This window comes from Equus caballus, chromosome 30 (assembly GCF_041296265.1).
Source record: "Equus caballus isolate H_3958 breed thoroughbred chromosome 30, TB-T2T, whole genome shotgun sequence".
Taxonomy (NCBI): domain Eukaryota; kingdom Metazoa; phylum Chordata; class Mammalia; order Perissodactyla; family Equidae; genus Equus; species Equus caballus.
In genome coordinates, this window is record NC_091713.1 from 34,335,148 (window position 1) to 34,350,119 (window position 14,972).

The 14,972-nt window shown below is 41.1% G+C and overlaps 1 protein-coding gene across 8 annotated transcripts in view; it reads left to right on the plus strand.

Moving 5' to 3' along the window:
• NEK7 (NIMA related kinase 7) overlaps positions 1–14,972 on the plus strand; it is a 160,936-nt gene that overhangs the window by 26,779 nt on the left and 119,185 nt on the right. The window contains exon 2 of one of the 8 annotated variants that reach the window (XM_023632459.2): positions 14,726–14,820. The exons of 6 other annotated variants lie outside the window; for them this stretch is intronic. The gene's annotated coding sequence lies outside the window, so the exon portion shown is untranslated. Of the gene's footprint in view, positions 1–10,508; positions 10,602–14,725; positions 14,821–14,972 lie in introns of those variants that run through there. One more of the 8 variants, XM_070255988.1, reaches the window with a different exon arrangement.

Sequence of the window (14,972 nt, forward strand, 5' to 3'; positions counted from 1 at the left end):
ACACTTAGAGAGTCATTAATCATGACCAAGGAAGGTTTGTCTGAGCATATAAAGATGGTTTGATAGAAAAGTTCTAGTTATATGACTCATTACCTTATTTGGTTCAGTAAGAAAACTTGGATGATAAGCTTAGTACAGCAGAAGAGCGTCTGATAGCATCTGATAGCTCTTCCTCCCTTTTTTTTTAATTAAAAAAAGCCTCTTAGGTAATTGGGAATATCATTTGATATGGAATATAGTCAATATCGTAACTTATTGCAATTCCGTAGAAGTTTGTCCCTATTACTTCTTATCTGCTGTATTTTAAGCTCTTTAAGGGTAGGAAATAAGTGAATTTTTATGTGTTTTGTGACCCATTCTAATATAAGACCTTACATTTTAGGCATTCTGTGACTGTTAAGTGAAAACATATATTTGGAAGCATATCCTTATGTAATTTTTAGATTAAAATGGATTTTAGAAAAAAAATGATTTTTCCTTTGTGTAAAATATTTTTTTAAGTGTAGAACATACATGATTTTTCGAAACTGAAATGGATACTCTTCAGGATGGGCCTTTATGTTTCCTTCACTCATTTATCCAGTAAGCTTTGAATTCTTAAGATGAATTTAAGTTGGTCTAACAGTTAAGTGACAGGGAATTTATAAAGATTCTTGAACAGTGAAGGAATATTATAAATACTATTTTTAAAAAGATTATTCTTTTTTATGGCTGAATAATATTCCATTGTGTGTGTATGTGTGTGTATATATATGTGTGTGTGTGTATGTGTGTGTATATATACACACACATACACACATACATACATTTTCTTTATCCATTCGTCCATCGATGGATATCGATTGTTTCTGTGTCTTGGCTGTTGTGAATAATGGTGCTATGACCGTCGGGTACAGGTATGTTTTCGAGTTAATGTTTTTGTTTCTTTTGGATATTTTGCCAGAAGTGGAATCGCTGGATCATGTGGTAGTTCTATTTTAATTGTTTGAGGATCTTCCATACTGTTTTCCGTGGGGGCTGTACCAATTTACATGCCCACCACAGTGCACAGGGTTTCCCTTTTCTCTGCATCCTTGCCAACTCTTGTTATCTCTTGTCTTTTTGATGATGGCCATTTTAACAGGTATAAGGTGATATCTCCTTGTGGTTTTGATTTCCATTTGTGACAACGTGGATCAACCCTTTAAGACATTATGCTAAGTGAAGTCAGTCAGACAAAGACAAATACTGTATGATGTCACTTATATGTGGAATCTAAAAAAAAACCAAAAACAAAACCCTCAAGCTTATAGAAAAAGAAATCAGACTTGTAATTACTGCAGGCACAGGGGAGAGGGAGGAGGAATTGGAAGAAGGTGGTCGAAAGGTACACACTTGCAGTTGTAAGATAAATAAGTACTAGAGATGTAATGTACACCACGGCGACTGTAGCTAATACTGCTGTGTGGTATGGACGAGAGCTGTTACGAGAGTAAATCCCAAGGGGTTCTCATCACAAAGAAAAGATTTTTTTCTTCTTCTTTCTTTTCTTTTTATTATATCTATTTGAGATGGTGGATGTTAGCTGAATCTGTTGTGGTCATTGTTTCACAATATATTTCACAATGTATGTAAATAAGATCATCATGCTGTACACCTGAGACTTGTACAGTGATGTATGTCAAGTATTTCTCAATAAAATGGGGAGAAAAAAAGTATTATCCTGGCCAGAAGGATTATTCTTATATAAAGCAAGATGCATAAAGAGGACTCCTATAATGGCACAAGTGTTCATGTAGGAAAATCAAGGGATTTTAGGACCTGTGGCTGGCTCAGAACTCTCCAGGATGTGGTTGGATTTTGAGCTAAACACAGTTTTCCTATGGCCCTGAGGACTGCCTTGCAGTCCATGAAACCCTAGCCCTGAACTGTGGCTTACAGAGCTTGAGAAAATTTTGTTTATATGCAGATTTCTGCAGTCTTTCAATTTCCAGGAAGAAGCTGCAGTTATACAGGGCTCAGCATGTGTGTGAGTGTGTGTGTGTGTGTGTGTAAACACACACAAAATAGGCAAGACTTAATACTAGTTTATACGAGTCAGGAAACCTATGAGTTCTATTATTTTCGTCTTGTATAATCTTGGATAAGTCATAAAACTTCTCTCTTTTTAGTTTTCTCTTCTATAATCTGGAAGTTATTTCCCACTCGCTCCACTGTGATGTTTTGAGAAGATACCTGTGGAAACTTTTGGAAAAAATAAAAACTCTAACATGTCAGTAAAGCATACTGATACTCATTTTGGTGGAAGAGTGCATACAAACATAGAATTTGGAAATCCTAAAACTCATGGCATAGGGAAACTTGAAGGTCTTTTTTTCCTTGTTTCTTTTGGGTTTTCAGTTAAAATTAAGCATGCAATTTTAACTAATATTTAAAAGCCTTTGCTTTACAGGGAGAAAATTAATAATTCAGTTGCATTGCAATTCAGAATCTGTGTTTGTGTTGCTAACATTTTGTTACTTATTCTAAAGCAATTCAGGGTGTACACTGAAAGCTGTAGTTTTAACAGTGTAGCTAGATGAAAATATGACAAAAGAGGTTTGAATGAGGTTTCTTTTCTAACAGTTTGCCTGAGGAATGTGCAGGCTTTTCTTCACTTGACAGATGGTCTGGGAAGGGCATTGAGAAAGCAAATTGACTTCCTAAGCTTGCGTTTGCTGGATGGTGACAGAGTCAGGGCTAGAATTCATAATTTTTATTGTTATTGAACACATTTTCCCCCTTTGGGTACAGCATTTTCTTGCTGATAATTATGACCTTGTAATAGTTTTTGATATTTATCATAGTCTTTTAAGAAGATAGTTGAATGATGTGTGGTTTTTACTTGTTTAATTGAATAATCACAATGAGAACCTACATGGAATATTCTCAATAAGAGGATATATAATTTTTTCTTTGAGAAAAAAATTCTCAGGCTTATTAAATAAATTATGTTCACATAGTCATTTACTAAAAATAGAAGTGTGAATAAGTAATGGGCTTATAGCTCGCATGTTTTTCAATGTTGATTTATAATAGGAAATACTGTATAAAATACTTCATGAAATGTTGCTCTAAGTATGCATTCATAGAATGATTGACTTCTTTTTTAATGTAAGAGAAGTATCTATATGGAAATGGGTAAAAGGGGATAAGTTATGAAATTGAAAATGTCACCTATTTTATAGAGTTCTCCCATTAACTTTGAACATGTGATAGTTCCCATGGTACTCTGACAAGATAAATAATTATATATTGGAATCTTAGGGCATCGCATCGTCTTTAAATAGTTCAGAAAACAACAACAAATCCAGAAGCATTAACTTAGTTTTTTCATGATGTCAGCCATATGCTAAGCTATTCTAAGCAAATCAAAACTTTTTCCTTCTTGGTGTTTTAGACTTCAGATTCATTTAACCTGACTTTTCCAATAGTGCTCTCTTCCATGAAGATTTTTATTGAGATCTCTTAGGAGTTAATCATACACCATCAGTGGGGCCCTGCTCTGGGGAGGTAACTAATCTAGAGCACCCTGGAGTCCCGTGTTTGGAGCTGCTCCACTTGAATCAAAATGTCAGTAAACTCTGGGGCCTGGCCTGGTGGCATAGTGGTTAAGTTCACATGCTCTGCTTCAGTGGCCCGGGGTTCATGGGTTGGGATCCCGGGTGCTGACCTACACACCACTCACCAAGCCATGCTGTGTTGGCACCCCACGTCCAAAATAGAGAAAAATTGGCACAGGTGTTAGCCCAGGGCCAGTCTCCCTCACCAAGAAAAAAAAAAGTGAGTAAACTCTTAATTTCGACAATATGGCTTATTTATTTATTTCAGAAGAAGTTAGAATTGTGTGGACTTTTAAGACTGGAAAGGACTTTGGAGATCATGTAATCTAATACATTCGTTTCGTATTTGAGGTGACTGAGGCGTGTGTTACCGATGTTACAAAGAAAGTTCTTTGTGAAAATGGGTTAAGACTTGTATCCTCAGTATCATATCCCAGTGCTTATTTGTGTTTGTAAAAATCTCCTCGATAAAGTTACCGAAGAAGTAAACAACAAAAATAAAGTTCTAAACTTGTAGAATTGTATGACTCCTAAGTTTTGTTCAGTGCCAGAACAGAAAAAATGATTATTTGAAAAATTCCACCTAGATGTTAGACTAATCCGCAAATTGAGTTTAAAATATATTTTATCGTTTAACAGCATAAAGCAAATCACTTCCTTAAAAATGGTACGTCAAAGGGTAAATGTTTGAATTGGAGACCTCATAAAACTTTGTCAATTAATGAAATAATTGCATTTGTTAGGTACCAGGTTTTATGTTTTAATACAAACAAATGATAAAACATGTAATTTTAAAATGCTTTATAGGTTTGACGTATTAACAAACAATGTGGGTGGGTGTTCTTCAGCTTTACTTCTTTTTGATGGAAACAAAGTGAAATAATCAAAAGATAGGCAACAGGGAGAAGTCAGTAGAAGGTTGTCAGAATAATCAACTTCTAAATAGTTGACTATAATGCACATTTTTTTTTTTTTTAAAGATTTTATTTTTTTATTTTTTCCTTTTTCTCCCCAAAGCCCCCCAGTACATAGTTGTATATTCTTCGTTGTGGGTCCTTCTAGTTGTAGCATGTGGGACGCTGCCTCAGCGTGGTTTGATGAGCAGTGCCATGTCTGTGCCCAGGATTCGAACCAACGAAACACTGGGCCGCCTGCAGCGGAGCGCACAGACTTAACCACTCGGCCACGGGGCCAGCCCCTATAATGCACATTTTTTACTGCAAATCTGTAAATCCCAGAAGAATTAGAGATGTGCGTAGTCTGATGGTCAGTTTTCAGTTGGGGAGGTGTTTTTTGTTGTTAGTGCCGTTGACTGGATTCCGACTCCTAGGACCCTGTGTCCAACAGCGTGGAGCGCTGCCTGGGCTTTCTGTGCCATCCTCTCCCCTTCAGGCACTCCATCAGACAGTGCTCCGCCGCTCTTCTTAGGGTTTTCATGGCCAATTTTTCAGAGATGGGTGGCCAGGCCTTTCTTCCTAGTCTGCCTTAGTCTGGAAGCTCCGCTGAAACCTGTCCACCGTGGGTGACCCTGCTGGTATTTGAAATCCCAGTGGCATCGCTTTCAGTATCACGGCCACATGCAGCTGCCACAGTGTGACAGTTGACAGACGGGTGGTGTGGTTCCTTGACCGGGACACGAACCCAGGCCGTGATGCTGAGAGCGCCGGGTCTTAACTGCTAGGCCTCCAGGGCTGGCTGGCGTGTTCTTGGACATACATAATAGTAGTTTCACCATTCTGGATTTTTCTCTTTTGTTTAAATAATATATGAAATAATAAGTAGGTTTGTTTGGCTTCTCTTTCTAAGTGGACAAGGTTGTTTTAATCTGTTAGACTTTGAACTGGAAAGAAAGAGAGAATGGCGGTGAATAAGTGGGTGTGTGAGAGGTTTGTGTGTGCTGCTTTCGTCCTACAGCCCAGGATTATGATCGTGAATTAAGATGAGGCTGGTTTTTCTGGTTGGTATTCTTGCTGCCAGGCCCGTGGCTTTGATTCTATATGTATTACAAGTAATTAAGTAATCTAGAAAAAAACAGTGCAGGGATTTTAGGGTTATATTTTGGAAATATTCCTTCTTTTTCAAGATTTTAGAAACTGTTACTTTTAAACTCTTTGCTCTTTGTTCCAGGCTAACTATCTGTTTATGGACTTTCACATGCTTTAATGTTTCAATAAAATATAATCCAATTTATAATCAACAGTTATTTATTGTACCTTGTGAAGTGTATTGTGGAAAAAGAGCTGTGCCAGACATAATGGGAGATTAAGAGGAATCTGCTACAGTCTTTGTTGTCAAGGACTTCATAATCCTGACTGACAGTGTGGTTAATAATACAAGGAAGGCCCTTGGAGCCTCGGGAGTATAGCCTGGTGTAGGACTGCACAGGGCCATCACTGGGTGGGGAGGTCTCTCTGGTTTGAACGGGCTCCATGAAGGTCCCATGGGAGCGTAGGGCTTTGTGCTGGGCTGTGAGCGGAAGCCATTGCGGTGGGTGAAATCAGGATTTCTAAAGCTCAAGAAGGCGCTAGTTTGGCAGAAACAGTGGGACATGAGGCTCTGATTCATTCTCTTTATAGCTTCCAAAGTGGTGTTTGTAAAATGAAAAACCAACTCTCTGACTCCCCGTCTGGGAACCAGTCTTTGGAGGTTGCACCCAATAGCCTGAAACTTGGAGACTTTTCTTGCGTCTTCCCTTGGCTGTGTGTCTGGCAGATGCTTCTGAATAGTTCTTCACCAGGCTGTGAGCTCCTTAATGGAAAGGTCCATTTGTTGTTCCTCTCTTTATCCTTAGTCCCTGCCTGCTTCGAAGAAGGTATTCAGTACATTTCTCTGATAATGATTCCAGGCTAAGGAATTTGGACTTTATTCTAAAGATGGTGGAGAACAATGAGAAATTTTTAAACAAAAGAATGCTGTAGTGGAAGGTATTCTAGGATGATTAATTTAATTGCAGTGAATTGATTATTGTGAATGCTAGCCATCTAAACATTATGCTCTGAAATACTACCAACTTGAGTAAATTAACATTGGTAGTTAATGTCATCGCAGACTTGCGTGGTGGTCAGTTCATGGAGCAAAGGTTCAAATCCCACCTGCTTTTTTTTTTTTAAACTCTAAATTAATGTTAGAGTCAATTTCAACCACTGTTTCTAAGTTCGCTAAGACAGCAGGAGTAGGTAGGTGTTGTCATTCATTCATCAAATATTCGAGTGTCTACTGGGCACCTGTTGTTTTTTCAGCATTGGAGGCCCAGTGATGAGGAGACAGACATGTGTGTGACTCTAGGAGGCGTTTGTAATGGTCTCATATCATTGGGAACTCTAAAGTGGCTCAAAGTTCATGTGAAGAAGATGTAAAAAAGGTTTTTCTTTCCTGTGTTCCATTTTTTCTAAAGGACATCACAAGTGGAGATCTGTGAGTGCAGGGGCCTCCCCTGGACTTCCTCGAACCTTGTGTGTATTGATGGTGCCTGGACCATTTAACAGTTTGAATGTGTAATTAACAATAGCTTTCTTTTCTTTTTTTTTTTCCCTTGAGGAAGATTAGCCCTGAGCTAACATCTGCTGCCAATCCTCCTCTTTTTGCTGAGGAAGACTGGCCCTGAGCTAACATCTGTGCCCATCTTCCTCTACTTTGTATGTGGGACGCCTGCCACAAGCATGGCTTGCTAAGCGCTGCCATGTCTGCACCTGGGATCTGAACTGGCGAACCCCGGGCCACCAAAGTGGAACCACTGTGCCACCGGGCCGGCCGCAACAGTAGCTTTCTTTAAAATGGTTTTATAATGAGATATGCACATGCCAGATTTTAGTTTTTAAAAAATGTATTAATATTGCTGCTTAATACTCATTGATTCTTCACAGTATACTAGGCACTCTAGCAGTCTGCAAGGCCTTGACTTTATTCGCTGGGCAGTTTTCACAAGTGGTACAAACATTGTAAATAAATACATTGTGAATAAAGTACATAGTATTCCAATTAGGCATGAGAATTCTTGATAATCATTAGTTTATGACGTTATAACTCAGTGCCGTCTTTTGGAAGAGTAGATTAAAAAGCACTATACAGTTCTGAACTTTATTTCTTCAACTGATGGACTTGACTTCCTGTCGACCTGTTCTGACCGAGAGACAAATTTTACGTGGCTGTTGTTGGAAAATGCGGAATATATTTTCCATTTTAAATAGTTCAGTTGCTGATATATTCATTATTTATTATGTTTTTCATTATTTTTCTAGATCATTCAAAAATCTAGAAGATTTCTGACTAATGGTTGACTTAATAAGGATTCTTAAATGAAATTTGGATTGTGTTTAAAGCAGCTTTACCAACTTTAAAACATATATACACACAGTGTAACAGTGATGGCAACAGTAACAACAACAGGGTTATCCTTCCTTTCATTAATGAAATGACAAAATATTCTAAGCTAAAATAGAACATTACTGGTGGGTCTGGGAACATCCAGTGACAAGACGTTTTTGAAAGGTACTAGGAAAATGCGTATTAAAAACAGTGTCTTCCCTGGTCTCTTTCCAAAATACCAACAAGCATGCTGATGGAGACACTGGGTGCATTATTTTAGGTGTCCACTCTCCCTCTCTGAGATTTCTTTTACTTAGCAGGCACTGCCCACATTCTGTATTTTTTCTTTTCTCAGAAGAGAAGCTTTTTGCTTAGTGATTCTGTACTTGAACTTTGGTCTTTCATCAATGGGAATTGTGTCCATCAGTTGAGGTAAGCCAGGTTTTCTGGCAGATAGTTTTGTTTTTAACAGGTCTTATCAGTGATCGCCTCCTTTTGTGTGTGGTCCAGTTTTGTGAAACTACATAAGGTGTAAATAACTCACTTCAAACTCCCCTGCGAGGGAGGAAATGAATTCTGCCAATTCAAAATGTGCCTCAGTAGATCTTCCTTGAGAGATCTATTAAGGTCTTGTTCTGATTTATAGAATTAAGAATTTCATTTCTTAACGTATAGTGGTCTAATATAAAAACATTAGAAATTTAAGAAATACCATGTTTTGACATATTGAAAGTTGCCAGCCAGCCTCCTCTGAGCATCCATGAAATATGACCTTTCTAGAAGTATACGTTGAGTGTGAGGAACAGACAGGATTCCTCCCATCTGGAGGCAGAGCTGCCTGGAATGCCTTTTCTGGCCCATTTCTTCCCTTCTCTTATTCCTTTACCAGATGAACTCCTACTCATCCTTTAAGCCCTCAGCTCAAAATCCCTTCTTCAGTGGGAAGAATGCCTTGACACCTCGTCTTCTCCCCAAACTCTGTTATATGCTCCCTTGTCACCTTGCATTTTTCATTTGTCAAGCATATCACACTTGTTAGTGCCCCTCCAAGTCACTCCTTCTAACTGGGTCGCGTGCTCTGTGAGCGCAGAGTCCACGTCAGCTTTGTGCAGGTTGCGTGCCCAGGGCTTAGTATAGCGCCTGGTATGTCATAGGCCCTTAGTAAAGAATGTTAATGTGGCAAGGACGTGACCATAAAAATACTCAAATGGGTTGAATTAAATGTGTCTAGCTTATTCTGTCAGTGAAGAGATCAGTGTCAATGAAATTGAGTGAAACTCTGAAGATAATAGAAGAAAAAGGTGGTGTGGTATGTGAATTTCCAAAAATTGAAAAAGACATTACATTAGAAGGTTTGGTCTATAATCACACAGTCGTATGTTGCTTAACGACGGGGATACATTCTGAGAAATGCGTTGTTAGACAATTTCGTTGCTGTATAAACATCACAGAGTGTCCTTACACAAACCTGGATGGTGTAGCCCACTACACACACAGGCTATATGGAACTCATCTTATGGGACCACTGTCGCATGTAGTCTGTCGTTGACAGAAACATCGTTATGCAGCACGTGACTATTACTGACTTGCCTCCTGTCGTGGATTTAAGCTAACCTGAAAATAAAGTGACCGGCTCCTTCCTCCAGATCCGCTTCAGTTGTTTTATTTTTGTGTGTCCTAACTGTGTGGCTATCTGTGCATTAAACATGCTGAGATGACGGGTAAATTGTCTTTCTCACAGCTGACCTTGGTATTTAGCATATATGGTTTTGCTCTGCCGTGCTCATCAGGCTTTCTTCAAGATGTTAACATCGTGGCGGATTTCTGTGTTTCCTTTCTTGGAAAACGTTGCTCTGCCCTCCCCTGTCCGAGGTCTAACGGATATGGAAACCGTTTTTGTAATTGTTTACCGCTTTGACGTCTACTGACCTGTGGGAGTAGGTTTGATGCTGTAGATAGAACAGGAGCATATCTCAAAGACGTTTTTTTCTTTGTTTTTAAAACATGCTTTTTCCTTTCCTTAATTATGCCCAAACTGATTTAAGTGTTAGAAACTATTATTCTGAAATTTTTCTTACACTAATGAGAGTGTTGTACCAAGTACAGAGCATACCGGTGAGCACACACTGGAGATAAGTTAATTTCTGTGTGTGTGTGTTTTCTTGTATTCTTACAAACTGAGCTCAGCACATTCCTGCTAACTGTGAAGTGTCACCTGGGGAAACAGCCTTAGAAAGCTGTGAATTGTTGAATCTGGAAGGAAACAGATACCTTCTTCACGTAGTCTGACGTGCAGTTGTTTTTCTGCACATTGTATGATAGATGCTTAAGTCTTAACTACACATTGGTGAGGGAATAACAGTAGATGACAGGGACCAGAGGGAGAGGAAAGATAGTCTTGTTATTTGTTTCGGTAGAGTTTGCAATAAAACATTTTATGTAAATATGTAAGTCTGGGTTTTATTGAAAGAAAGGACTCATTCGGTGATTGGTTTCTGATCATCTTCCAGATAAGTTGTCATTTCTGTTTCAATTTCCTGAGGCTGTACCAGTGGGTACATACGGAAATATTGAAAGTGAAAATGAAAATCTATCAATCATTTTCTTTGTTAAAACTGTACCCAGAATCCTGGCCCTGGAAGATGACCGAATCCCAAAGAGCTGTGCGGGGCAGGGGAGAGAGAACTTACGCGCGATTCCTTAACGGGCTGGAAGGTTTGTTACCAGATCACCTTTTTAATGGCCATTTCATTTAAACTTGTGGCAGATATGTTTAGAACAGCCAGATGATTAGTGGAAATTATTTTTAACTTGTGAAAGGAAGTATTTGAAATTGTTTCTGTAGCTGTTGAAACTTTCTGCTTAATTTTCTGGTGAGTAATGAATTCAGGTGATGTTTGTGATGTTTGTTTGTGATGTTTGGTGAAGTAGAATATTAAATGCCTCAAAGTAAATATTCTGATTTGTTAAACTTCCTCTTATACAGTTTCCTTTAAAGGCTTGAAATGCCAGGATACTGTGGAAATAACAGGTGGTGTTTTTTTTTCAGGATTGTTATTTGCCAGCTATCCTGCAGGCCGGCAAGGAGTACTGAGACTCTAAAGGAGATTTCAAAGCAGGCACGTTTTGCCACAGCTCCCCAGGTGCTGAGAACAGACAGTGAGACGCGTGATGGGAGCAGGCAGTTGATTCCAGCACAGCAGAGAGCAGGAGCATCAGCATTGTGGTGCTGGTTCTCCTGCCTGCGAGTCCCACTGTGAGATAAGATGGGCCTGCATGATGGCTCTGCTTGCGTTGAGTTGGGTCATGGCTGAGGAGTCCAGGGCTAGAGGCTCAGCACCTTTTGAGGCAAGCAGTAAGCAAGCCTGTCCCCCTCCCTGGGGAGCAGGCAGGGAGCACAGTCTCCCTGCAGTCACACTGTGGCTGCCTTGACCTCCCTGACCAGCTACAGAAATGGCTCAGGGACGGAGGATGGTGGGTGCACATGCAGTTTGGTGCACTTGGTGAGGATGTACAGAGACGCATAGAGCCCGTGACGGACAGCCTCTCCTAACAGCCCACCCTTTGGCCATATACATTCTTGGCTGAAGTCACAGTTTTACATTTTTATGCCACACCATCAGCAATTTGGATTAGATGTGCTGTCAGGCACTGAGACTAGATCCATTCAAATTATCTCATACAATGCTCTATAAGGATGATTGTCAACAGGATGAGGCCAGCCTGCTCTATTCGTCTCAACCGGGTACCCCAGGATTCTGGATTCAGCCAATTGAATAAAGGCCCGGAGAGTACCAGGAGATCTTACCTCAGATAATGAGTTGACTTCCTTTCTTACGGGATGTATGGCTTGCCCCACCTGTCCAGTGGTATTAATTCATGTATGTCCTGCCCAGCCAGGATGTGGTTTAAGGCTCGAATGTTATCCACTATGGCTTGTGCAAAGGAGTTTAGACTGACTTACCGGTCTTTGGAGCTTGCACAGTCTCACTGACCGTGCTGACTAAAGTTGAGGAGAGGTTCCTGACCGTTTGCTCTAGGGCAGGAACTCCACTGCCAGGGAACAGAACTTGCACTGCTCTCTGGAACCAGACTCTGTGTGACCCCTGGGTGGGCTAGCCTGCAGGAGGCACACGTGGTCTCCAGACAGTTCAACTAAGTCCCGGGCCTCCTTTTCGGTAGCTGGGGGCTGGAGGGTGAGGGGTTTTTCATTTACTGTCTCAGGGTAGCCTGCGTTGCTCCCAAGAATTTGACTTAGAAATGGCTGGTCCCTGGGTCTTATCAAAATTGATGCGCCACCCCTGGGCTTTCATGTCAGTCAGGTTCTATTCCAGAGTTACTGCTGCCTGTTCTTTGTTTGAGCCTGTAAGTCAGCATGGTTTCATCGATACAGTGGAACCAAGTCATTCCCGAAGGGAGAAGGGCTTGTTCCACATTGCATTGGTGCAAACAGCGAGAGAATTCGAGTACCCCCATGGCTGCTCAGTCATCCTGTCTTGGAACCTGCGGCCAGGTGAGAGTAAAGTGGTCTTGATGTTCTGGTACCAAAGGGATTGAGAAAGAGGCTTTAGCAGTGGCCAAGAAGGCATGTCAGTTGTCATCGGTTTCTGCACTTGAGTCAGTCCCAGTCATAGTGTCTGGAACAGCCAGAGCACAGGGGCAACAACTGAATTCAGTTGGTGAGAATCCACTGTAGGCTTCCAGCTCCTGTTAATCTTTTTTGCGGGCCATGCGGGGCGAATTTATCGAAATACTGCATCTCTCAATGTTCTTGCCGCCTTTAAGTCTTTAGTCAAGGTTGTGATTTTTTCTCCTGGAATTCTGTATTGTTTTTATTCTGTAACATGGGTGGGAACTGCCTCACTAGGTGGTCTGTGATGCACTTTTCCTACTTCCCCTTCCTACGAGCAGATCTTCCAAATTGAGGAAATACCCACTGGATTTAACGAGCGTTCACAGTACAGATATGTCAGACGTCAGTGGCAGGTGTGCATTCAGCAGTGGGAGCAGCATTGGAGCAGCACATTGGGGCTCAGAAGGTTCCACCTGGGTGGCTACAGTAACTTCTGTTTCTTTTATTCTATTTTCAAACTCAACCAATTGAATGTGTGGCCTTTGCCCTTCAAGAGAAGCTGGCAAGGTAGCCGCTTGAACATCAGTATCCAAAAGAGCCATAAAAGTTTGTATGCCCCGCCCTCCCTTTCTTCCTGCGGTCTCCCTGGCGATGCAGAGACCTTGGCCCCATCTCCTGTCCCCCTTCTCTTTAAAGGCTGACAAGTCGGGGTTGGAGGGCACAGGGTTAGAGAGCAGAGGTACTGAAGGTTGCCACTCGGCTTCATGGTTCCTCCAGGAGTGGGGGATGGATTTCCATGGAGGAATCTGGTTCCGTCGAGGCACTTCCAGTTTCAGCCAGACTGCCCTGGTTTCAGCCGACTGCTTGCTTTGGGGCTTCCATAGTTCACTTTCTGAGCAAAATTTCTTTGGTGCTGATCCCATGCATGTCTTCTTAGGGAAATCCCGTCTTAACAGCCATAGTCACATCGCCTTCCGGCTGGGCCCTTTTGGAGGGGTTCCAAAAAGTCGTTGTCTATCTCAGCTCTCAGCACACTGCTTGCCGAACCAATTTCTTTAGGGAAGAACCTGAACCTCATAGAGAATGCAAGGAGTAACAAGATTCCAAAGGGAATGACTGAGTGGGCAAGCAGGTTGGCCTGCCACAACTTCATAGGGGACGGATGTAGACAGTGAGACTTGGTGATCAGAGCGAGCTGGAATGGAAGGCGCAGGAGACAGCAGGAACATCAGCATGGTGCTGCTGGTTCTGCTGCCCACGGTCGCTCCGTGCGATGGGGTGCCCGGATGGCGGCGGTGCAGGCAGTGAATGGGGCTGCAGCTGAGGACCCCGGGCTGAGGGCTCAGCACCTTTTGTAGCCTGTGGCAACCCTGTCCCCCTCACCCAGGGAGGAAGCCCTTGTACTGAAGTTACACTGTGGTTGCTCTGATCACTAGCTGTAGAGAGGGCTCATGGTCTGAGGAGGTTAGACCCTGTAGTTGGTGCACTCACTGAGGCCATACAGGGACACTTGGGGCCCATGGCACATGGCATTCCTGACATTGTTGTTATTAATACGAAATACCTAACCTAAAATATTATAGGTATAGGTGTTTTTCAAATAACATACGTGTAATAGTAGAGTAATATGTTACATTTGAGTTCTGCTTTCAGAGTTAATAAAGTACTTTTGTAATTTATGTCATTGAGTCATCCTGACTACTGTGTGAAGTAGGTCAGGAAAGTGTGATCATCTCCATTTTGCAAAAGAAGAAAACTGATGGTCAGAGAGGTTAAGTGACATGTGGTGGGTTATATATATGTGTAAGTGGAGGAACCAGACCTTGGACCCATGTCTGTTGACTCCCATGTTTTGTTTTTACTGCCCTGAACCAAGTATGCTAAATGAGTAGAAAATAATGATTTGTCAGTTATGGATAATATTTGTATGCCAATGGTATTTCAGTAAATTTATTACTCTCTTGAGGCTTCCTTCAAAATCCCAAGTTTGCAATTTGCTTGGGAAATGTATCTGTTAAAATTTAGTCCAGTTCATATGTGGCTTATTACATATTTTGGATATAACTCTGACTTAAGATTTTACTGGTTTCAGTGTCATACAGGAAGAGAGAGTGAAAAAGATTGTCATTTGAAATAGACATTTAAAATTCTGTTATTTCTGGTTATGACGTAGTTAGTCCCCGATTGTATGAACAAACATCTTATAACTTGATTAGTTACATTTAAATGACAGTTGAGAGAAAAAGTTACTATTTGCATCTTTCAGGTTGAAAGAACGAAGGATTCGTTCTAGCTCTGAGTGCGACGAGCAGTTGTAGGATCCTCCTGAGGAGAATATCCTAGCAGGCGGGCTGGTGTGAGGTCAGACTTTCCATTATTAATCTTTCTTTTAGTTTTTATAACTTCTGGTTGAAAATTCTTTCCAGGGAGCAATTTGTATACAGATTTTCAGTCTGGGAACAAATATCTCATGACCCACTTACAGGCCTCCTGAAACACTCAGGTTAGTGTTA